The following is a 25,379-nucleotide window of genomic DNA, read 5'->3' as shown; positions in this document are numbered from 1 at the left end:
AAAATTGGAAACTAATATGGCAGAAACTAGGCATTGATTCATATTTAACACCGTACACCAAGATAAGGTCAAAATGGGTTCATGACCTAGGCATAAAGAATGAAATTATTAATAAATTAGAGGAACACAGGATAGTTTACCTCTCAGACCTGTGGAAGGGGAAGTTCTTTATGACCAAAGAAGAACTAGAGATCATTACTGATCACAAAATAGAAAATTTCGATTATACCAAACTGAAAAGTTTTTGTACAAACAAAACTAATGCAGACGAGATTAGAAGGGAAGCAATAAACTGGGAAAATATTTTTACAGTCAAAGGTTCTGATAAAGGCCTCATTTCCAAAATACTTAGAGAATTAACTCTAATTTATAAAAAATCAAGCCATTCTCCAAATGAAAAATGGTGAAAGGATATGAACAGACAATTCTCAGATGAAGAAATTGAAACTATTTCTAATCATATGAAAAGATGCTCCAAGTCATTATTAATCAGAGAAATGCAAATTAAGACAACTCTAAGATACCACTACACACCTGTCAGATTGGCTAAGATGACAGAAAAAATAATGATGATTGTTGGAGGGATGTGGAAAACTGGGACATTGATGCATTGTTGGTGGAGTTGTGAACGAATCCAACCATTTTGGAGAGTAGTTTGGAACTATGCTCAAAAAGTTATCAAACTGTGCATACCCTTTTATCCAGCAGTGTTACTACTGGGATTATATCCCAAAGAGATTATAAAGAAGGGAAAGGGACCTATATGTGCACGAATGTTTGTGGCCGCCCTTTTTGTAGTGGCAAAAAACTGGAAACTAAATGGATGTCCATCTGTTGGAGAATGGCTGAATAAATTGTGGTATATGAATATTATGGAATATTACTGTTCTGTAAGAAATGACCAACGGGATGATTTTAGAAAGGCCTGGAGAGACTTACATGAACTGATGCTGAGTGAGATGAGCAGGACCAGGAGATCATTATATACTTCAACAACAATACTATATGATCACCAGTTCTGATGGACCAGGCCATCCTCAGCAACGAGATCAACCAAATCATTTCCAATGGAGCAGTAATGAACTGAACCAGCTATACCCAGAAAAAGAACTCTGGGAGATGACTAAAAACCAGTACATTGAATTCCTAATCCCTATATTTATGTCCACCTGCATTTTTGATTTCCTTCACAAGCTAATTGTACAATATTTCAGAGTCTTATTCTTTTTGTACAGCAAAATAACGTTTTGGTCATGTATACTTATTGTGTATCTAATTTATATTTTAATATATTTAATATCTACTGGTCATCCTGCCATCTAGGGGAGGGGGTGGGGGGGTAAGAGGTAAAAAATTGGAACTAGAGGTTTGGCAATTGTTAATGTTGTAAAGTTACCCATGCATATATCCTGTAAATAAAAGGCTATTAAATTTAAAAAAAAAAAAAAAAGGATCCTCAGAGTTTGAGGTCTATTCATCTCTTTCTAGATAAAAGCTGCCTATGCTCAGAGTTCTTTTTGCTTTTTTGCTCATTTTTAAAAGATTGAGGTCTGTTCTTAAGACAAAGGGGCAACAGTCTTCAGATACTGGGTAGACATGGCCAGGTCCCATTTTTTTCTGGGTTGCAGAGGCTCACCATTTGTTTTTTTATTTGCTTTTTTGGTGTCTCACAGCTAATCTGCTGATCCACTGACTTAAACTAGGACAGAGTAACCAAAGAGCCTCCCAATAGATTCCCACAATGCCCTGGCTTCCTGCTCTGTTTCTGCCATTCACATTCACAGTTAAAATGACTAATTCTTTATTTTCTGCCTTCTTATTTTCCCCAAGTCATAACTTTTTCTTTATTTTTTTTCTCTTCTCTCCAGTATTTTATTTCTGACCATCACTTCTCTCAAACAGCCCTCCCCCTTTATAATCCCTCATCCTTTCTTATACCTTTCCTCTACTACTCCTGTTCTTCCTTCTATTAGCCTCCCCTTTTTCTTTCTCCTTTCCTGTTTTTCTTTATTATAGAATGACACAAGTTTCTTTGTGAAACTAATTATGTCTGATATTGTCTTTCTGAGCCAAATCTAATAAGAATAAGATTCACACAATGTTCATTCTTCTCCCTTATTTTCCTTAATTTTAATAGGTCCTTTTTGTCGTCACGAGATGTATTTTATCCCCATTTTACTTTCATTTTCTTCTTCCAGTACAATCCCCTTTCCACCTCTAATTTCTTTTTTATATTATCAATAAAATCAAGTTGTACCTGCACCCACTATGTATACCCATAACAGAGATACAGTTATCAAGAGTTAAACATATTATTTTCCTGTATAGGGATGTGAGCTTTGTAACTTAAAAGTAAATTATTTTTTTCTTTTTATCTTTCTCTTGAGTTCAGTATTTGAAGAACAAATTTTCTATTCATCTATGGTCTTTCACAAAAAATAAATGAAATTCACCTGTTATGTTGAATGTTCATCTTTTTTCCTAAAAGAAAATATTTTTGCTGAATAATTCATTCTTGTCTGTATTTGAAGTTACTTGCCTTTCAAAATATCAAATTACAGGCTCTTCAGTCCTTTAAAGTGGAAGCTGTTAAGTTCTGGGTAATCCTGATTGTGACTCCTTGATATTTGAATTGTTTTTTTTCCCTGGCTGCTTGCAATATTTTCTCCTTGATCTGATAATTCTGAAATTAAGCTATGATATTCCTTGGAGTTTTTCTTTTGACATATCTGTCGGGAGGTGATTGGTGAATTCTTTCAATTGCTATTTTACCCTCTGACTCTAGGATATCAGGTTAGTTTTTCTTCATGATTTCTTGAAAGATGATGTCTAGAGTCTCTTTTTTTCATCATGGTTTTCAGGAAGTCAAATAATTTTTAGATTGTCTCTCCTAGATATATTTTCCAAATCAGTTGTTTTTCCAATGAAATATCTTACTTTTTCTTCTATGTTTTTTAATTTTGCTTGACTGATTCTTGATTTCTCATTGAGTCAATCACTTCCATTTGTTCAATTCTTATTTTAATGAATTATTTTCTTCAGTTAGTTTTTTTTATCTCCTTTTGTATTTTGCCAATTGACTTTTTAAATGAGTTGTTTTCTTTGATAGATTTTATCCCATTTCACAAATTCTGTTTTTAAGGCATTGTTTTCTTTTCCTATGCTGTCAAATCTATTTTGTAAGGAGTTATATGTTTTTGTCCATTTCCTTAAATCTATTTTTTATTATTAAAGCTTTTTATTTACAAAATATATACACGGGTAATTTTTCCAAGATTGACCCTTGCATAATCTTTTGTTCCAAATTTTCCCCTTCTTCCCCTCATCCCCTCCCATAGTAGTCTAATACCTATTAAATATGTTGAAATACATGTTATATCCAATATATGTATACACGTTTATACAGTTATCTTGTTGTACAAGAAAAATCAGATCAAGAAGGAAGAAAAAGAAAAACTAAGAAAGAAAACAAAATGCAAGCAAATAACAACAGAATAAGTGAGAATGCTATGTTGTGTTCCACAGTCTGTTCCCATGGTTCTCTCTCTGGATGTAGATGGCTCTCTTCATCACTGCCCAAGGAGAACTAAATTGAAATCAGCTCAATATTGAAGAGAGCCACATTCATCAGAATTGATCATATAGCCTTGTTATTGCCATGTATAATGATCTTCTGGTTCTGCTCATTTCACTTAGCATCAGTACATGTAGGTATCTCCAAGCCTCTCTAAAATCATCCTGCTGATTATTTCTTACAGAACCATAGTATATTCCATAGCATCAATATACCATGATGCTTTTTCTGCTTCTATTGAGATAATAATTTTTTTTAAAAAATTTGGTTATTGATATAGTCAATTATGGTAATAGTTTTCCTAATATTGAACCAGCTCTGCATTCCTGGTATAAATCCTACTTGCTCATGGTGTATTATCCTGAGGATGATTATCTGTAATCTTTTTGCTAATATTTTATTTAAGATTTTTGCATCAATTTTCTTTAGGGACATTAACCTATAATTTTCTTTCTCTGTTTTCATCCTACTTAGTTTAGGTATCAGAACCATGTCTGTGTCATAAAAGAAATTTTGTAGGAGTCCTTCATTCTCATTTTTTTTTCAAATAGTTTATATACTATTGGAATTAATTGTTCTTTAAATGTTTGGTAGAATTCACATGTAAATCCATCTGGTTCTGGGTGGGAATGTTTTCTTGGGAAGTTGATTAATAGCTTGATTATATTTATTTTTCTAAAATGGGGCTATTTGAGTAATTTATTTCCTCTTCTGTTAATCTGGGCAATCTATATTTTTGTAGGTATTTCTCCATTTCATTTAGGTTGTCAAATTTATTGGCATAAAGTTGGGCAAAGTAACTTCTGATAATTGCTCTAGTTTTCCTTTTATTGGTGAATATTTCTCCCTTTTCATTTCTTAATCTAACAATGTGAATTTTCTCTTTCCTTTTTTCTAATCAAATTGACTAAAGATTTGTATATTTTGTTGTTTTTCTTAGTTTTATTTGTTAATTCAATAGTTTTTTTTTGTTGTTATTTCAATTTGATTAATCTCTCCTTTTATTTTTAGAATTTCAAGTTTAGTGTTTGATTGGGGATTTTTTAATTTGCTTTTTTTCTAGCTTTTTAAAGATGCAATCCCAATTCATTGATCTTCTCTTTCTCTATTTTACGCACGTAAGCCTCTAGAGATATAAAATTTCCCCATGTTACTGCTTTGGCTGCATCCCACAAATTTTGTTATGTTGTCTCATTATTGTCATTTTCTTGGGTGAAATTATCAATTATGTCTATGATTTGCTGTTTCACCCATTAATTCTTTAGGATGAGATTATTTCATTTCCAATAACTTTTTGGTCTATTTTCCCCTGGCTTTTTATTGAATGTAGTTTTTATTGCATCGTGATCTGAAAAGGATGCATTTACAATTTCTGCCTTTCTGCATTTGAATTTCAGGTCTTTACATCCTAATATATTGTCAGTTTTTGTATAGGTTCCATGAACTGCTGAAAAGAAAGTGTACTCCTTTCTGTCTCCATTTAGTTTTCTCCAAAGATACTATCATACCTAACTTTTCTAGTGTTCTAGAACCTCTTTAACTTCTTTCTTATTTATTTTGTGGTTTGATTTATCTAGTTCTGAGAGTGCAAGGTTGACATCTCCCACTATTATAGTTTTGCTCTCTATTTCTTTTTGCAGCTTTTCAAACTTCTCCTTTAAGAATTTAGATGTTATAGTATATGTTTAGTATTGATATTGCTTCATTATCTATGCTGCCCTTTAGCAAGATATAGTTTCCTTCCTATCTCTTTTAATTAGATCAATTTTTGCTTTTGCTTGATCTGAGGTTAGGATGGCTACCCCTGCTTTTTTTGACTTCACCTGAAGCATAGCAGATTCTGCTCCAGCTTTTGAACTTTTAAACTCTGTATGTATCACCCTGCTTTAAATGTGTTTCCTTTAAACAACATATTGTAGGATTCTGGCTTTTAATCCAGTCTGCTATTCCCTTTATGGAAGAGTTCATCCATTCACATTTATGATTAAAACTACTAATTCTGTATTTCCTGCCATCTTATTATCCCCAGATTATACTTTTCTCTTTCTTTTCTCTCTTATGTCCCTCTTCAGTATTAAATTTATGAGCACCACTTGCCTCATGCAGCCCTCCCTCTTTAGAATCCCTCCCTCCCTCTCCCTTAGAAACCCTCCCCCTTTCTTAAACCTTTCCTCTACTATTTCTGTATTCTTTTCTATTTAATCTACCCCTTTCCTTTTTGCTTTTCCCCTCCCACTTTTCAATGAGGTGGGAGAAGTTTCTCTGTAAACCAAATATATTTAATATTTTCTCTGTGAGCCAAAGGTGATGAGAGTAAGATTCACACAATGTTCATCCCCCTTCCTTCTTTCCCTCAGATATAATATAATTCCTTTGCCTCTTCATGACATATTGTTTCCCTTTTTTTACCTCCACTTTTCCCTTTTTCCCTTTTTATGTTTCTCTTGAGTCTTATTTTTGGAGGTCAGATTTTCTGTTTATTTCTTTTTTTCATCAGAAATAAATGTAATTCACCTATTTTACTGAATGTCCAGCTTCTTCCCTGGAAGAAAATGCTAAGTTTAGCTGAGTAATTTATTCTTGGCTGCATTCCAAGTTCCTTTGCCTGTTGGAGTATCAGATTCTAGGCCCTTCAATCCTTTAATGTGGATGCTGGTAGACCCTGAGTAATCTTTATTGTACACAATGGTTTTCAACATGCTACTTCCAAAGTAGCTACTGCTCATAGCTTACCATTTTAGTTTTGAGAGGCACATGAAGAAATAATTTAATTTAATTCCCCTATTTTATAGGAGAACAAACTGAGGTATGAACAAAGAATGGCATAAATGATGTCACCAAAATATAACTTAGTTAAGTTCACTGTATTTAGCACCATCAACATATGAAGCTCTGGGTTAGACTTTAGGTATATAGAAATAAAATTCTACCTAGTTAATGTCATAAAATTTATAATTTAATGAAAATATTTAGCATATGCACAAATAATGTCATGAAGAGTGAGAATTGCATTCATGTGACCTTAAACAAGTTACATCTTCTGTATATTTCTCAATTTTCTCATCTGTAAAGTGAGGGTGTTAGACCAAACAACTATTAAGATATATTGTAGCTCTAAAACTCCATGATTCCTGCGAGAAAAGTTTGAGAAATGTATATTATTGCTACCTGAGGAGAGGGAGACAAAAAAACTCAGGGAGAAGGTCATGCTTTGACAAAGAATATTCTAAAATATAATAAAACCAATACATAAAAACTAAAATTTTCTAAAGTTTTAGTTTACTGATTCAAATAACAAACATTTGCTGTCATTTTGGAAATATACTCCAATAACTCAGGTCCCTATTTTTGCTTACCCAGTCCTATTTAAGTCTTGCCCATATTTCCTAATAAAACCATCAAGGAGTGGGGATGAAGTATCCACAGAATGAACTTTTGACTTTTCTTGATTTCTGACTCTGAGAGAATATTATTGGTGTTTTCTGTCTGTCAACCAGGTATCCCTCATATCATGTGATATTTTCTTATCTTGCAATTATTTGAAAACGTTTCATTTTTCAAAGTTCCTCATTTGGCTATATTAGCAGCCTACTTGTACTTTCACCATGTGCCTTACCAAAATGATATTCATTTGTAAATCTCTGGAGACTATTGAATTCCATATCTCATTGCTATACAACTCCATTGTTATTACTAGTATTATGAATATAATCTTCATTGTTATGGAAAGCTTGCAACATTAAAGGAGGTTTGTATTTTCTCAAGTCATTTCCATTTTCTTTGCACATCCTGCTTAATTCTATCATTGGTCTTCTTTGAAAATAAAGAATGAAGAACAACATCATTAATTCTGGCATAACTAGTTGTCTAAGAGTATTGTCTAGCCAATACTTCTTTGAATGATGATAGATGTCTTGTAGGAGATTTTGTAATGGTTTAGTGCTTAATGAAATCATCATAATGTCATCCATCAACAGAACTATGTAGAGATAATGTCATCCACCAATAGAAATATCTACAAGATATCATTCACAAAAATTCCTTCTTCAACATGGTCTCTGCATTAGATCTCCACCAGCATCACAGATATTGTTGGTGAGCACATAATTGCCTATTTTATACATCAGCTGCTATTTATATTCAAAAAGTTGTTGCTCCACTTTATTATTAAAAAGATGGCAAGGTAGCAGTCATTTTTACTGTGTAAAATGCTTTTTTATAGTAAAAAAAGTAAAGACAAAAGAGAACTCATATTTTTATGTTTCATTTAACTTTGGTAGTCATTTTAATAATAAATTTCATTTTTGATTATTAAAAACTGTTCTTCTCTCCCACTTATATATTGAAAATGAAATAAAAAGATAATATTATTGTAACAAAAATGTATGATGAAACAAAACAAATTCCTGTATCAGATTGTCTGAAAAAATATATTCCTTATTCTATACCTGAGTCCTCTCTGTGAGGATATGGGTAGCATACTCCATTATTAACATACTGAAATCCTGGTTGGTCATTATTTTTTTTATTTGTTGTAAAATGATATAAATGTATTACTGGTCCATTATTAAATATCATTTGTGAAAGCCTGCTTGTTACTTATTAACAATATCATTAAGGGTGCTCTTAATTAATAATTAATGACTTTCAAAAACATATAGATTAATACTTTTTGTGTTTTTCTCTTACTTTTGGTAGACAGTAATAAAATCTGACATCACCCCCCCCCCAACTACATACACACACACACACACACACACACACTACTGGTATCTTCCAATCAGATATCTTTTTTTTTTCCATAGGAGTCTTTTAACCTTCTCACAATTATGTTATTATCAGCATAAATCTCTACTATATACATTTGATCTGATATAAAAGCTTTTCCTAATTTTATTCTTTGCAAAACTATTTATTCCTTTACTATATAAGCACTTTCTGAGCAATGATGTTAGGGTCTGAATGTGTTTTATTGCTTATTTTCTGGAAAAAAAGTTTTGTGTAATGATTTTTATTGATATTTTTCATCTTGTCTTCCATTTATTGTCTCACATCCACAAATCCTCTTGAGGTGTTTCTGCTTAGTGGAATATCTTTCCTAGCTTTCTTTAACTGGATTTATCCTCTACCACCTTTTATTTTGCTTTATGAGACAAGATTGCTCATAATTTTCCATCCTTCATTGAACAATTTTGCAATTAATTTTGGAATCTAATTTGATGATGTATTTGGTAGCCATTGCTTTTTACTTCGCAAAGAAATAAGAATTGCTCATTAAGGCATGTTTGGGCCTTTATTTTGCTGTTTTATGGCACTTAATATACTTCAGTTAAACTTATAGATAAAGTAATTATAGTTGGTGCTAACATTTCTGAGGCTGATTTCCATTTTTGATTGCCACCTGCTTATTTAGACAGTTCAGTGTTAGTTTGTTTCAATGGTACAACCATATATTTTTTCTCATTTTTTTGGTTTTAATTAAGTCTGATCTTAATTGTAAAGAGTCAATGGTTTGACTGTGCACAAATAGCCGACTCATGAATATCTTCCACATCAGTAACAATAAAGATCATTTTCCTGTTAATTCAGACATTTTTTCTTTATGCAGTTATTTGGTGCTTGCCTTGTCCACCTCTGTTCTTGAAGCAAATTTTCATGATATCATGACAGATTACTTTTGTATAATTTAAAAATTTTGGTGTCTCTCATTCTCTCTCCCTGAACTATGATTTCACATATTTCTTCACATTCTCATCTTTTCTCACCATCAATTCAAATATTTATGCATTGGAGTATGCATAATCTGGTTGAATTCAAAGAGGATTATCAAGTTTTTCTGTAATATTTTTCTATCTCTTCCCCCCGGCAAATGACAGTGGGGCTTAAGCACTGTTGTGTGGAACAATAGATAATGTGATGGACCAGAAGATAGAAAGACCTGAATTTAAATGTCCTTATACATTTATTGGCTGTGACCTTGGGCAAGTCACTTAACTAATGTTTGTTTCGGCTTTCTCAAATGTAAAATGGATGAAATGTTAGCCTTTTTTCTCTAGGGTTGTTGTGATAGAAAATGAGGTAATATTTCTAAAATCTTTAACATAATGGCTTCTAAATAGTGGGTACTTAAAGATGCTTATTTTCTTCCTAAGTCACAATTAATTTGTGGGTTCTTTTTTTAAACCAGTACTTAGAATTAGTACTGTATCATAAACAAATATCACACAATTTTTTTGTTTTATTTGATTATATGATGATACTCATTTCCTCAACTCCTTTCTTTGCCTCTTCAAGTAGTATGAGTGAAAGATTTATCCATTTAACTGAAACTTCTGCCTTTATTCATCATCCTCCTCATTACCACCAATAAAAACTAACATTTCTATAATATGTATAATACGCCAAATTTTATATAATATCTGGCTTATTTTAGACAAAATTACATCACTTAATGCTCACAGCAACAATGGAAAGCAAGTATTTATTACTATTGAGAAGAGCGGTTAAGTGACTTGCTCAATTGTCTTTTTTCTGGTTTTGTTAATAATAAAACCTTTAATAGTGCTATGATTTATCTGTCCTAGTAATATATCCACTGATATAGACATACAGGTGATTGGACAAGTACCTCACACTTAGAGAACCAAAATTTAAAATAAAATTTATTTCCAGTTTGAAAATGGCATAATCTTTAGCATATTCTGTCCTATAACAAAAGTCATCACCTAGTGACCAGGCTACAGCTGACAAATCTCTCAGGAGTTAGTTAGGTTCATACTTCAAAAACATATCCTATCTCCTAATAGGGTCATGTTCTTACCCTTTCTAGAAAAATAGAACCTTTCTGAACTACTAACATTGCCTTTGAGTACTGAGATTTATCTTGATGGTATAATAAAACATAATAATAGGGCTTTGTAAAGGAAAAAGAAATAATTCATAATTAGGAAACACAAAGAGGAAGTTAAAATAATGGACTCAATATTCAAAGTTTTATAAAAGTGCCATTTTCACCTCCCCTAGAAGTTTTTGCTGAAATATTTCCAACTATTCTTTTCTATTTACTTTTTAATAACAAATTGATCTCTAAGAGGAAGAAAGGAAAGAGATATTGGGAAATGTGGTAATATAAAAATAAAAGATAACAATAATTTGCCAGAACATCACTCTATAAAACTTTATTAGTAGTAATTCTGATTTAACATGGTAATTCTAGACATGTAATAAATGCTTATTAACCATCTCACTACTAACAATATCCTGATTTCTTAATTTCCCTTTCTGATATTCCTTCTGCTGGCTAAGGATGCTTTGACATTCTTTTCTTTCTTTTCTTATTTTTTTTTCTTATGACTATTAATCCTACACTCTCTCCCACTGCCAATGAAAACCCTTCCTTGAAACAAATATGTGTAATCACACAAAACTGATTCACACATCAGCTGTCTCAATTTGTACCTTTAGTTTATCAAGGTAGGAAGCATGATTTATCCTTAGTCCTATGAAGTCATAACTGGTCATTGAAATTGGTCTATAGATATGTCTTATTGCACTTATATTTGAATAGTTGAAGTGGAAGAGACTATTATATGAAATAGTATACTATTTCTATACATTAGCAATGGAATGTGGGCATTGTTACTTAAGTCCATCCAAGCTATTTGATCCTCCCACCAGTATTTTCCACTAGTAATTACTCCCAATCTTTACTTTCAGAAAATTTTCTCTATTCATGAGTGGGGAAAGGAAGGAAAAACATAAAATCATTTCTGTAAGTACTAGGCTCGTCCTAGAAAATAAAAACATAGCTGTGACTAATTTTAACAGTAATTTGTTAAATACTTAGTTGTTTAGTTTTTTAAGGGGAGGAAGAAGATTTATGCAAATATTAATAGTTAAAAGTATAAGGTTATCTTTCCCATTATGACATCCCCTAAAGAGGAAAAAGCATGGCAACTTTTGGACCAGGAGTCATACTCTTGCTCATTTAAAAAGTCTTTATATACAGATATTGTTTCTCCCTGATATAGCATTTCATTTTTTTACATAAGAAACATATGCTTTAACAGTCATTAGATGAATGGGATTTGTCTAGCTGCCAAAGAAAGTCAAACACTTTAAACAGAAATGAGAAAAGAAATAACTTTACAGAACTTCAAAAGTTGGAAAATAACTTCTGCCTTGTGCAGTAAATAAAAGAGTATAAAAATAAGCAAGACAGCCTTTATCTTTTAGAGTTCACAATCTGATATGGGAAGAAAACTATGTGAAGAAAAAGGAACCCAAGTGGTATTAAGATGGTAAGGGAGTAGGACAAAAAAATTTGGAAAGTGAGAAGTATGAATAAGGTGAAATGCATTTTGTATTTGTCCTTGAACAAGTAGTCCTGGCAGGAAAGACCAGTCAGGAAACTAAAGCAAGTGCAACTATTGACTTGTTCTTTCTTCCTTTTGTAACTTACAGATACAGAATTTCTCCTAAGGACCACTTTGGTTCTATCTCAAAAGTTCAAGTTTTTTTTGTCTCTATTATTATTACCCTTACTAAAATTATCTTTTGTTTCTAAAATTGGTTGTTTGACCCACAAGTTCTTTAGTAATAAAAGATTTCATCTCTATTAATTTCAATCCCCTTTTCAAGTGTTCCTTATGGAATATAGTTTTTATTGCTTTAGGATTAGTAAAGGACCTGTTTATGTAACCTACTGTTGACTTCCAAGTCAGGACCCCTCTTCCAATGCTTAAAGCTTAAATGCTTAATAGCTGTCTTTCTGTGAGGTCTTAGGTTAGATGAAGGAAAATCAAGTTTTGTTTTTTACTTTGTATTTCTTAATTTCTTGATCATTTTTTAAATCAGGTGTCGTTTTCAAAACTTTACATAAAAGAGTTGGACTCCTCTTTCATTTTTCATGTCATCATCTTAACTAGAAATTCTTTTGACAACTGAACAACCCCTATCTTCCCAATATTATGTATAAGGATCCTGAACTTTTCACAACAGTCCCAGTGATTCTAAGATTTTTACTCTCTAGACTTTGTTTTCTGTCCTGTGTATCTCATTTTTTCTCATACAGACTGCCTCTCCACTCTGATTTTCCTTCAAGGACTCTCTTTTAGCTTACAAAATCCTTCCATCACAGCTACACATAACTTATTTTATCTATGTTTTAATTAATTATCTGGTATTTGGTTTGGAGATATGCCTTCAAAACAAAATTTTCAGTTGAAACTTGCAGCTGAATTTGCCAATAGAATTTTCCATTTACATTTCCTCTGTCCTATAATTTGCAAAACCATACCTTCTTCTGCCCAAACTCTCCAGTTTAAAGTAATTTTCTGCTAAAGGGAAAGTCCCTTTTCTCTGTTATCTCCAAACTATTAATTTTAATCAGTTTAGTCCTATTCCTCCAAATCCCTCTCCTATGTGGACTAGGTTGGGTAAATCCCATGTTTCACCAATAACAAGATCTTTTCCCCCTAAAGCTCTGCCTTTACCTTCTTTAATTTTATGTCATTTGTGGGAAACAGGTATTCTTAGAAAAATTGTTCTTGTCATCCTCCCCACTGATGATCACATGTTAGACCTTTCTTCCCTACTTCTAATTCTTGAGTCTCCCTGTGCCATCATCATTCAACAACTCCATTCATCTTGTCTCAATCTTTATTGCTGCCAATTGACCTTAAGGTCACTCTTCTTCCTTTCTCAGTAAGTACATTAGCAAGTACACAGTCTTCTACTCCACACTATCCTCTGTCCTCAACTTTGGTAGCTTCATTTTTTTTTTTTTATTGCTAACTACTCAAATACATTTCTCTTTCAACTCAGCGACCACAACTCTGATGATTTCCAAGTGACTTTCAATATATGACTTCCAACTTTTTGAATTTCATATTACTATGCTGTTCTAGTTCTTTTTTCCCCTCATCTATCTGCCTAGTTCTCATTTTTTCTGTTGGATAATTATGAAGTATCATCTCTAAGGATCTTATCATCTCTATCACTTATATAGGACTTCTGCATATATATATATATATATCATATACATATAAAATGTGTATATGTATATATACATATATGTGCATATTATATATATTTATATATGTCTTTGTGTATGTATACAGAGAGAAAGATAAAGAGAGAGAGAGAGAGAGAGAGAGAGAGAGAGAGAGAGAATTTCATGTGCATCTTGAAATTTAACATGCTTTCAAGGAAAATATGTGACTCAGTGCATAGTGTCCTGGGCCTTTTGTCAGAAAGACCTTAGTTTAAATCTAGCCTCAAACATTCTCTGTTTGATCCTGGGCAAGTCAGTAACCTCAATTTCCTCATTAGTAAAATGAGGATCTTAAGAGTACCTACCTCCCAGGCCTCTTGTGAGGATCAAATGCAATAATATTTGTAAAGTTCTTAGCACAGTACCTAGTACATGGTGGACACTTGATAAATGCTTTTTCCTTTTCTTTTTCTCTTCTTCCTGAAATGAGTCCATACATCTATGTATGTGTATATGTGTATACATACACGAATATGTTTATTGTGTGAATATACACACACACACCCATACAAACACACACTTTCTCCCTGCTTACACTGCCACCACTTGTCCTTATAATTTTCATTGTTTCACTGGACTAATATAAGCAGTTAGTATCATTTTCTACTTTAAAGCCTTAAAATTTGAAACCATTTAACTATTTTCCTGCTTCTAGTTTCTTGCCTCACATAAGGCATCTAGGATGATTTAGTGAATAGAGGACTGGTCTTGTAGTCAAGAAGATCTGAGTTAATATTCTGTCCCATGCACTTTCTGTGTGATCTTAGGCATGTCAGATGTTTACTGTTTCCTCACAAGTAAAAACAGAAAAAAATAATAGTACTTTCTTTAGTAGGATTTTGTGAAGATCAAATCTTAAAGTGTTTTGTAAAGCTTAAGGATTTTATAATGTCTGGCTACTATTATTTTTGTCATCTTAATAAGTATTTAATAAATCATATGTTGGTGACTGTGCTAGATACAAGGGACAAAAAGGAAAAAACACATTTTCTCTCTTCTAGGAATGCATTTGAAACTTTTCTTCACATGGCTAGCAAAACAAAAAAAAATACTTAAGCCTTAGATCTATCCCTGTCTCTCGCCTGGTCAAAGGTCCTACACTAGTTCTTTTTGTTTTACAGAGGATAAGAAACAAGCTCACTAGTTTAGAATTTAATTCTCTTTCCTCTCCCCAATCCATAGCCTGGATCTGTCATATTTTACATTTTCCCTTTTGTGTACTTTATATTTTGGTCAGTTTTGACTTCCAGGTTTTGCCTAACAAGCTGTGCTAACTCTGACCTCCGTGTGTTCACAAAAGACCCATTGCTTCTTTCTGCACAAGCTTGGAATGAACTACCTCTTCTTTACCCTTCATATTTTTGCATTCTTTCAAGTTTAACTCAGGATCTTGCTTTTTTCTGATCCCCAAAATACCACTATCACCTCTCCTTGACCTCTAACTGAAAATGTTTTTCCTTTTACATTTCCTTCCAATAATAGCTTGCATTTATACAGGGCTTTAAGGTTCAAAAGTCCTTTACATATGGTATTTTATTTAATCTTCTCAATAATATCATAATTATAGTGATATTATTATTCTCCATTTCTCACTGTAAAAAAAGTGAAACTGGAATAAGTTAAGTGATCTGTTCAGAACCATGTAGCTAGGAATCATCAACATAGACCACTAGATATGGAAGTATTAGTAATAGTTGAGTCTATTAAGGAGCTAGCCCTGAGCATCAAGCTGCTTGATAGAGCCCAGTAGTGAGCTGATTCATCATGTCTGACATTATATCCCCAAAGGAACTCATCTAATTGATCAAGAAGCAACTTGTTCATCAGTGATATCACATCTCAAAGAGAATATCTGGGAGAAATGAGTCCCAGATCAGATGTTACAAGGTGTCCTATTTATGGGTGTTTCAAGTTTGAATCTACTCAGATTTGCCAATTATAATCCCAAGGAACAGAGTGTACTCAGAAAGTAGAGTGGACTTCTGATTCAAGAGATGTTTTATAATATGGAATATTATTGTTTGGTAAGAAACGACCAACAGGATGATTTGAGAAAGGCCTGGAGAGACTTACACGAACTGATGCTGAGTGAAATGAGCAGGACCAGGAGATCATTATATACTTCAACAACAACACTATATGATGATCAATTCTGATGGACCTGGCCATCTTCAGCAATGAGATGAACCAAATCAGTTCCAATGGAGCAGTAATGAACTAAACCAGCTACACCCAGCAAAAGAACTCTGGGAGATGACTAAGAACCATTACATAGAATTCCCAGTCCCTATATTTTTGCCCACCTGCATTTTTGATTTCCTTCACAGGTTAACTGTACAGTATTTCGGAGTTTGATTCTTTTTGTACAGCAAAATAACGGTTTGGTAATGTATAATTATTTGGTATTTAATTTATACTCTAATATATTTAACATGTATTGGTCATCCTACCATCTAGGGGAGGGGGTAGGGGGAAGGAGGGGAAAAATTGGAACAAAAGGTTTGGCAGTTGTCAATGCTGTAAAATTACCCATGCATATAACTTGTAAATAAAAAGCTATTAAAATTTTTTTAAAAAGATCGGAATGAAAAAAAAAGAGATGTTTTGCATATTTAACATGTATTGGTTTACCTGCCATCTGGGGGAGGGGGTGGGAGGAAGGAGGGGGGAAAATTGGAACAAAAGGTTTTGCAATTACCAATGCTGAAAAATTACTGCATATATCTTGTAAATTAAAAAAACTATAATAAAAAAAGTATGTTTTGGAACTCTTGTCTTTGCTATACCTTTTAAAAAATGTACTATTTTAATGTACCATTAATTAATATCAATTGGTTAATCAATATTAGTAGAGAAGACACTGGATCAATTAACAACCAACAACAAGAAGAGAACATCTAAGAGGAGAGTGTTTATAGCAGTGTTAAATGCCATAAAAGGGTAGAAAAGGATGGGGGCTTGTGAATAAATTATTAGAAATCCTAACCCTCAGAGTTGCTTGGTGAAGAACTTCAATGGTAGTAGTAGTAGAAGGAAGAGGAACAGGGGTAGGAAAAGGAGTAGGAGTAGGAGTAGGAGTAGTAGTAACAGTTGTCTGCCTCTGAGGACTAAATCTATTCTTTTAAGTGAAAGTTGAGAAAATATTCCAGAGGAGATGGTTTGGAGCATTACAGACTAAATTTTGAAAACCAGATGAAACCTTTTATTGTCTCTTATTATAGAAGAAACCTTTTAGTTTCTCATGGTTTGGTGAATTATTGGAGTATTTTGCTCTTTGAGGAATACATACATACATACATGCATACACATACACACACATATATAGTTACATACACACACACACATATATATGCATATATGTAAAATAACTCACTGTCTCTCCAATTATTTAGAACAAGCAATCTGTTATTCTATTATTGCTTTCCAATTATGTAACTGGTTAAAGCAGTAGCAAAGTAAACATGTTAGGTGAGAACAACAATAATAACAACTAATCCAGCAAAACACAGATATGCACAATTATAAAAATAACAAAAACAAACACCTTTGTCCCAAGGACCACTTCTTTGTTCTTTTCCTGGGCTACTGAGTATGAGGGATGTTGAATCAAGGCTAATGCATTCAGTTTCTAAGAAAAGAGTTGTACAAATGCAAACTATACAGGAGCATATTCCAGCCCATCTAAATAAATTGGATTGAGGGCTTTGGCAGCCCTATAAATAACACTTCCATCCCAAATTTTCTTTCTGCCAAAGTACATATTTCACCGATACCAAAATGTGTGCACATTCCAGAGCCACTTGCCTAGGATAATCCTGTTACTTGTATTAATTAATCAGGCTTTTGGTCTTCCTAATTCTACTTAAGGACAGCTGTTTAATTTTTTGACATAGTGCAAATAAATATGACTTATGTTATGGTTCCCCAAGCTGAGTCTTGCAGACAACATTCTATATTGTAAAATTCTAATAGGGAGAGAGGAGTTCTGCAGGTTAAATTTAAGGAGGGGGAGAAGTGAATTTAGTTTCACAAAGTAGAAGAAGTAGAAGAGTTATTAAAATAGGATTTCAGGGCTAGAATGGAGACTAGAATCACAGAACTATTTAATAGTAGCATTGTCACTTCTATTTGTTTCTGAGTATATTTAACTATGATTTAATCAAACATAGGTTGCTCTGTCTTACTGGGAGGAATAAGAGGCTTTGTCATGCTTTGCTAAAATCTAAGTAAACCATAGCTGCAACTTTTTTTCTTTTTTTTATAAAGTTTTTTATTTTCAAAACATATGCACAATTTGACAACATTGATCCTTGCATAGCCCTTGTGTTTCAAGTTTTCTTCTCCTTGCCCCGACTCTCTCCCCTAGATGGCAAACAATCCAGTATATGTTAAATATATTAAAATATATGTTAAGCCCAATATGTATAAACATATTTATACAATTCTCTTGCTGCACAAGAGAAATCAGATCCAAAAAAGAAAGAAAACAAGTAAAAAAACAAAATGCAAGCAAACAGCAAAAAGAGTGAGAATGTTATGTTTTGATCCACATTCAGTTCCTACAGTCCTCTCTCTGCATGTAGATGCCTCTCTTCATCACAAGACCATTGGAACTGGCATCAATCATCTCATTGTTGGAAAAAGTCACATCCATAAGAATTGATCATTATATACTCTTGTTTTTGCCATGTGTAATGATCTCCTGGTCCTGCTCATTTCACTTAGCATCAGTTCATGTAAGTCTTTCCAGGCCTTTCTGAAATCATTCTCCTGGTCATTTCTTACAGAACAATAATATTCCATAATATTCATATACCATAATTTATTCAGTCATTCTTCAATTTATGGGCATCCACTCAGTTTCCAGTTTCTTTCCACTACAAAAAGGGCTGCCACAAACATTTTTGCACATGTGGGTCCCCTTTCCTTCTTTTAAGATATCTTTGGGATATAAGCCCAATAGAAACACTACTGAATCAAAGGGAATACAGTTTGATAACTTTTTGAACTTAGTTCCAAATTCTTCTCCAGAGTGGCTGGATCCATTCACAGTTCCACCAATATAATAGTGTCCCAATTTTCTCACATTCCTTCCAACATCCGTCCTTGTCTTTTCTTGTGATCTTGTATCTCAGAATTGTTTTTTAATTCGCATTTTTCTGATCAATAGTGATTTAGAGCACCTTCTCATATGATTAGAAATAGTTTTCATTCTTCATCTGAAAATTGTCCATATCTTTTGACCATTTATAAATTGGAGAATGAATGACTTGAATTCTTATAAACTTGAGTCAATTCTCTCTTTATTTTGGAAATGAGGCCTTTATCAGAATCCTTAAATGTAAAAATGATTTCCCAATTTATTGCTTTCTTTCTGATCTTGTCAGCATCAGTTATGTTTGTACAAAAACTTTTTTAACTTAATATAATCAAAATTATCTGTCATGTTCAATTATTAGTTCCAGTTTTTCTTCAAACACAAATTTCTTTCTCCTTCACAGATTTGAGAGGTAAATTATCCTATGTTCTTCTAATTTGTTTATAACATGACTCTTTATGTCTAAATCATGAATACATTTAGATCTTACCTTAGTATGTTTTGTTAGGTGTGGGTGGAGCCCTAATTTCTTTCATACTAGTTTCTAGTTTTCCCAGAAGTTTCTGTGAAATAGTGAATTCTTATCCCAAAAGCTGGGGTCTTTGGATTTGTCAAACACTAGATTGCTATAGTTATTGACTATTTTGTCCAGTGATCCTAATTTATTCTACTGATCGACTACCAATTTGTTAGCCAGTACCAAATGGTTTTGATGATCACTGTTTTATTATTTAGTTTTATGTCTGGCATAGTATAGCTGCAACTTTTATTTTATCTATCAGGCTAGCAAAGACCAAATGTGGGTGATGATATTTATATATACTTACATATATAAAACTAGTCTGTTCTTGTTGAGAACAAGGTTACATGGTATAACCAATGATTCCTTTTCTAGGTGTTGTCTAAGAATTAATTTAATAATAAGTTCTAAAATTATGCCAGAGTTAATCTCCCTGGCCTAGAGTTTTCAGAAATGTGAATTTGGTAATGTGAAACATTTTCAAAGAGGTCATCTTTGCCATTCATATCATTGACACTTGATTTTCTAGATTTATGGTAATTCCTTTAATAACTTAAATATTAGATGTTCATCAGAGATATTTGATATAAATACTTTTTTCCCTAATCAATGGCTTAGCTTCATTTATTTGCATTGGTTTTCTTTGTGCAAATTTTTTTAAATTTGTCATAATTGAAATTATCTATTTTATATTTTGTTTGACTAATATATTTCTGCCTATTTATCAGATCACATATTCATTTTTTTTTACTGTTTGGTTGTAGATGATATGCTTATTTTTATTTAAGTTCTGTCAAATTGCTTTTTAATTATCTTGATATCTTGTCAAGTAGAGATATTTTCTTCAAATAGTTTGTTATCCAATTTTTCAAACAAATGTTTTAGACATTTATTTATTTTTAGTTCTTCATCTTGTCTGTTTCACTAATTTACTTTTCTATTTTATATCATACCAAATAGTTTTGATGATTACTGCTTTATAATAAGCTATAATGACTATAAGTTCTCTTCTCCCTTCATTCCTACTGTTTTTTTCCTCTTCATTACTTTCTTAAGATTGTAGATGTTTTGTTCTCCAAATTAGTTTTATTACTATTTTGTTTGGCTGTATAAATAATAGGTAAATAATTTAATAAGCACATAACAAAACTTGTAAATTAATTTAAATGTTATAATTTTATGAAATTTTGCAGCCAAATAGCAAGTTCTCCTAGGATGTGAGACATCAGTTTCTTTTTAAAAAAATAATAATAGCTTTTAATTTTTCCACATACTTGCAAAGATAGTTTTTAACATTCACCCTTGAAAAATTTTGTGTTCCAAATTTTTCTCTCTCCTTCTGATATAGTTTTAGATTGGGTACAGCTAGGCCACCTTCATTTTTTTTTTTCATTAATTCCCTTGAAATTCTTGACTATTTGTTCTTCCAGATGAACTTTATTGTTATTTTTTTCTAAATCTAAACCAGGTAGGAAGAAAACAGAGAAAGAAAATTATAGACCAATCTCCCTAATAAATATTAATGCAAAAATCTTAAACAAAATATTAGCAAAGAGATTACAGAAAATCATTCCCATGATAATCCATCATGGCCAAGCAGGATTTAAATATTTGGGAATCTATCTGCTAAGGGAAAGTATCAGCAAAACTACAAAACAATTTCCAGCAAAATAGTCTGGAAAGGAATGATATATCGAAGTAGTAGTAACACCAACCTTGGATGTAGCAGTAGCTACAATAATATAGGCAATAAAGGACAGAACTAAAATAAAGTCAGATCTAAACAATTGGAAAAATATTAAGTGCTTTTGGATAGGCTGAGAGAATATAATAAAGATGACAATACTCCCTAAACTAATCAATTTATTTAGTGCTATACCAATAAGACTTCCAAGAAACTATTTTACTGACCTAGAAAAAATAATAATAACATTCATTTGGAAGAACCAAAGGCCAAGAATTTCAAGGGAATTAATGAAAAAAAAAAAAAACAGGCCCTCTTCTTAATGTTTCATAAACATTATATCATTTTATACAACAATCCTGACAGATAGGTTCTGTTATTATACTCTTTTTAGAACTGAGTTAAATTGAGGCAAGCTAAAATGACTTTTCCAGGTTCACACAGCTAGTAAATGTCAGAGGGTATATTTGAATTCAGAACTTTCTAACTCCAGACCCAGGTTCATTGTGTTATCAGCTGCCTTCATGTCTATTTCTGTGGGAATTGTTCCCTCCAAACAAGGGTCATACTATAATTTCATGTAAGCTCTTTTAAATTGTAAATTACCTATTTTTCCTTTTTAGATCTTTCCCCATTTCTCTATTTCTCCTTTCCTTCTTCTTTTCTTCCCTCCTACTTTTCTTTCCTTCTTTTCTTGCTCCTTTCCTAGAACAAGTCATTAAGCATCTATTAAGCTCTTAATCTATTCCAGGGAGAGTGCTAGGAGCTAGGGATACAGACATAATCAGAAAAACCGTCCCTGACTTCAAGGAGCTTAATTCTAACTAAAAGAGACAATGCCTTAAAGGGAATTAAAAAGATATAAGGGGAATTCCATGGCAGAGTAAGTTCAGCCTGAAGAAGAATAGAGAAAGAAAGTGATCTTTGGTCTAGATGTTTTCCTTAGGAGGAACCAACCCATCAAAGCCAGAGGGTTCAGGGGTGGAGGATACTTAGAAAGTGAAAAATAAGCCAACGATGGAGGAAGCTTCCAGAGTGAAGAGATTTCTATCCAAAAGATACAAGTCCTATGTAAATGAATCAGCAAAATAGCCTGGAAAGGAATGATGTATTGAAGTAGCAGTAGCACCAACCTTGAATGTAGCAATAACTACAATAATACAGGCAATAAAGGACAGAACCAAAATCACAAGCAGTTCATTGTTCTTTTCACTAATGCTATATCTGCAAATATAAAAATAACGCTTTGAAAATATGGAAAGACTGCTGCTTTTCATTGTCTTACAGCATTTTAGACTGATTTAGAGTTCAGAAGACACTAATAAAACTTAACATTGGAATAAAGGTAAGACAGGTCAATGATTTATATGTCATTAATACTAGGATAGTGAACTGCATTTTTTCCTTCTTAATAAATACCTTTCCTATTGATAGTTTAATTTATTTTCAACTAGAAAATCTGAAACCTTGAACTCCTCAGGGGCTTAAAGACGAGTTTCTTTGATGATTAAGTCTGTTATTACAATGGGGAAAGTGTGAGGTTGTGGTGAACCCAGGCCCTAGAGAATGAGAATTCAGAATACCTTCCCCTTTTGGAGGTAGCCAAGTCAAAGTCACATCTATTCCTTTCCTTTTCAAAGATCTCTTCCAGAAATTCTATACATGGCACAGATTTGTATGTAAGGTGTAAATTTTCTAGGACATTTCCTTCAAAATCTGCATTTAGATAGAGTATTTTACTAACGTCTAAAATCTGAAATTTTATGTGCATCTTTTCTCCCCTTATGGATAGGTAGAAAGTAATTCTGTACAGTCTTTGATAAGAAAGATTCCAGCACAGACTCTAACTTAATATAAAAATTGAAAAATGTATTAATCCTTTTTGCAAACCAAAATCCTAGGGAACTGAGTGACTGTGATCTATTAGCTAGATATATGGCGAGTACTCTCTTTAGCCCAATCACTTTAGCTTTAAACAATCTGAATTCAGTTAACCTCTCCTTTCATCTTCTCAAAATAGATTTGAAGCTAGTGAGTTAATAACTTGGGCTTTTTAATGCTTAAAAAGAGAACACTTCTCTTTTATTCCTAATCATTCTTGTGCATTTTCCTATTGTTCTCATTCTTAACTATGAATTATCCTACTTTCTTTTAATAAAGAAAATGGACATACAAAAAATATTTTAGGAAGATAGAATTTATATTTAATGCCATGAAAGAAGGAGAGATAGCATGTATTACAGTTCTTTTCAGATTAAATAATCTCTTCCTATCTCTAAATCTCACACTATCCATGAGAGAAAAGTCATATAAATCATATGCCCATTTTACAGATCAGGAAACTAGAACTCAATAGACAGAGAGTGATATACCCAAGGTCATGCAAGAATAAATTCCATAATTACTGATTAACAGCCTTGTAAGTGCCTACTAAATCCCTATAAGCTAGAGAACAGAACATCATAAGAGATACACAGTAGTAGACCCAGGCCTAGAAAGTTGGTATCCTCCCATTTTCAGAGCTCTTTCCGCTATGCTGTATAGTCTTCCTTATAATGTAATCTAAGTCTGAAAATTAGTTAGCTTTCTTACATGTCTAAAAATAAAAGCCAGACACATTAAGCTATCATTGAAGGAGAATAGTTTTTTTCTAATTTTGGAAATTTGTTAAACTGAATGTTCCTTTTTTTCCACTTTGTCTCCAGACTTATTTTAAACACATACACATACAACCATTTCCCCTCACTATTAAGTGTCTTTTGGGTATTTTTGTTCTTTTTGAACATCATTTTATGGATGCATAAGCTATTAAGGCTACTAGCAAAAATAATCCTTATACTTCTGGTGATCTTTGTAATTGACACAACAGTTAAAAAGCACACTTGTTTCCAAAGCACCTTCAGATAAATATCTGATTTTGTGGAAATAACCATAAAGTTATAAATTATGGCCATGGTCTTGGAGCCATAAACTCAGAATTTGAGCCCCAATTCAATTTAACTGAATCAATTAAATTAGTTTTTTATTATGCACCTGTTATCAAGTAGACAATGTGCTTACCAGGCATTGAGGACACAAAAGCAAACAAAGTTACAATTCTTGTCCCCAAGAAGCTTATATTTGATAGGAATGATGGAGAGTGGAATGTTGGGGTGAACATACAAAAGATTAGGAATTGGATTTCAGATTTCATTAATTTGGATAGAGCTTAGCAAACTATTGTCTATTACCAGTGAAAGGCTAAATCTAATCCATCCCGTTTTTGTGGGGCCCATGTTGAGGAACATAAATTAAATATACATACATACATATATATGTATGTGTATAATTTAAAAATTTAAAAACAACAATTTTCCTAATTCTACTTGCCCCCAAACAGGTGGTAGACCAAGTCATTTAGGCCAACCCTTGGCCTAAGGGACTTCCAAATAAGCTGCATCTTTTTACTAATATAGGTCAATAGATCATCTGCAATTCAGAGCATTAGGGAGTCCCTTGGATAGCAGTGAGAGGGAAAATGACTTGCCCAGGTTATATTGCTCAGATGCAAAACTTGAACTCTTGTCTTTCTGGCTATCTAACATTGTCTCATGCATAGAAATGAAATATAATATGCTAATTTATTTTTGGACACTAGCAAAGGAGGGCTTCCTATATAGTATGATATATGAATCAAGTTTTAAAGGAACGTCGATATCCAATGAAAAAGAAAAGAAGGTGACATTTTCATATATATATATATATATATATATATGTAATTATCTATCTATAAACATACAAATTCTCTCCCTCCCTTCCTCTTCTCTCTGTCTCTCTGTCTGTCTTTCTGTCTCTGTCTCTGTCTCTCTCTCTCTCTCTCTCTGTCTCTCTCTGTCTCTCTCTTTTCTCCTTCTTATTTGTTTCTACTATAGAAACATTGTGAAAATATAAGCTATTTGAGAATAGGGATCATTTCATTTTATATATTTGTATGCCTATCATTGACCTAGAAAATAGCAGATTCTTTAAAAAATTAAGATTTTTTATTGATTGATCAGTAAAGCATTCCTCATGGTTTTGAAATTGATATATATTTTTTTAACTTTAAAAGTCTATTTTATTTAGGGGAAAAGAAAGGCAGGGGAACATACCCAAGAGATAAGATTTTCCTTCCTTCCTTTCTTCTTTCCTGTCTTTCCTACCTTCCTTCCTTCCTTTCTTCTTTCCTTCCTTCCCTCTTCTCTCATTCCCTGTTTTTCTCTTCCTTCCCTCTTTCCTCTTTTCTTCCTCCCATTCAATAAAATATCCTTTTCTTTTTATAATATAGTCTATTTGACTTAGAAAGTTTGCATTTCTTTTCCCTTTTAACTAGATACAAGGAGAAGGTCTTCCATGTTTGTGTAAAGGTGACAGAAATAAAATGTCAAGTCTAATCTTCTGCCTGAAGTGGATTTATATCTGTGGAGCATA

The sequence above is a fragment of the Sarcophilus harrisii genome, chromosome 2 (genome assembly GCF_902635505.1).
Source record: "Sarcophilus harrisii chromosome 2, mSarHar1.11, whole genome shotgun sequence".
In the NCBI taxonomy this organism is placed as follows: domain Eukaryota; kingdom Metazoa; phylum Chordata; class Mammalia; order Dasyuromorphia; family Dasyuridae; genus Sarcophilus; species Sarcophilus harrisii.
Note: the sequence above shows the minus strand (reverse complement) of the source record.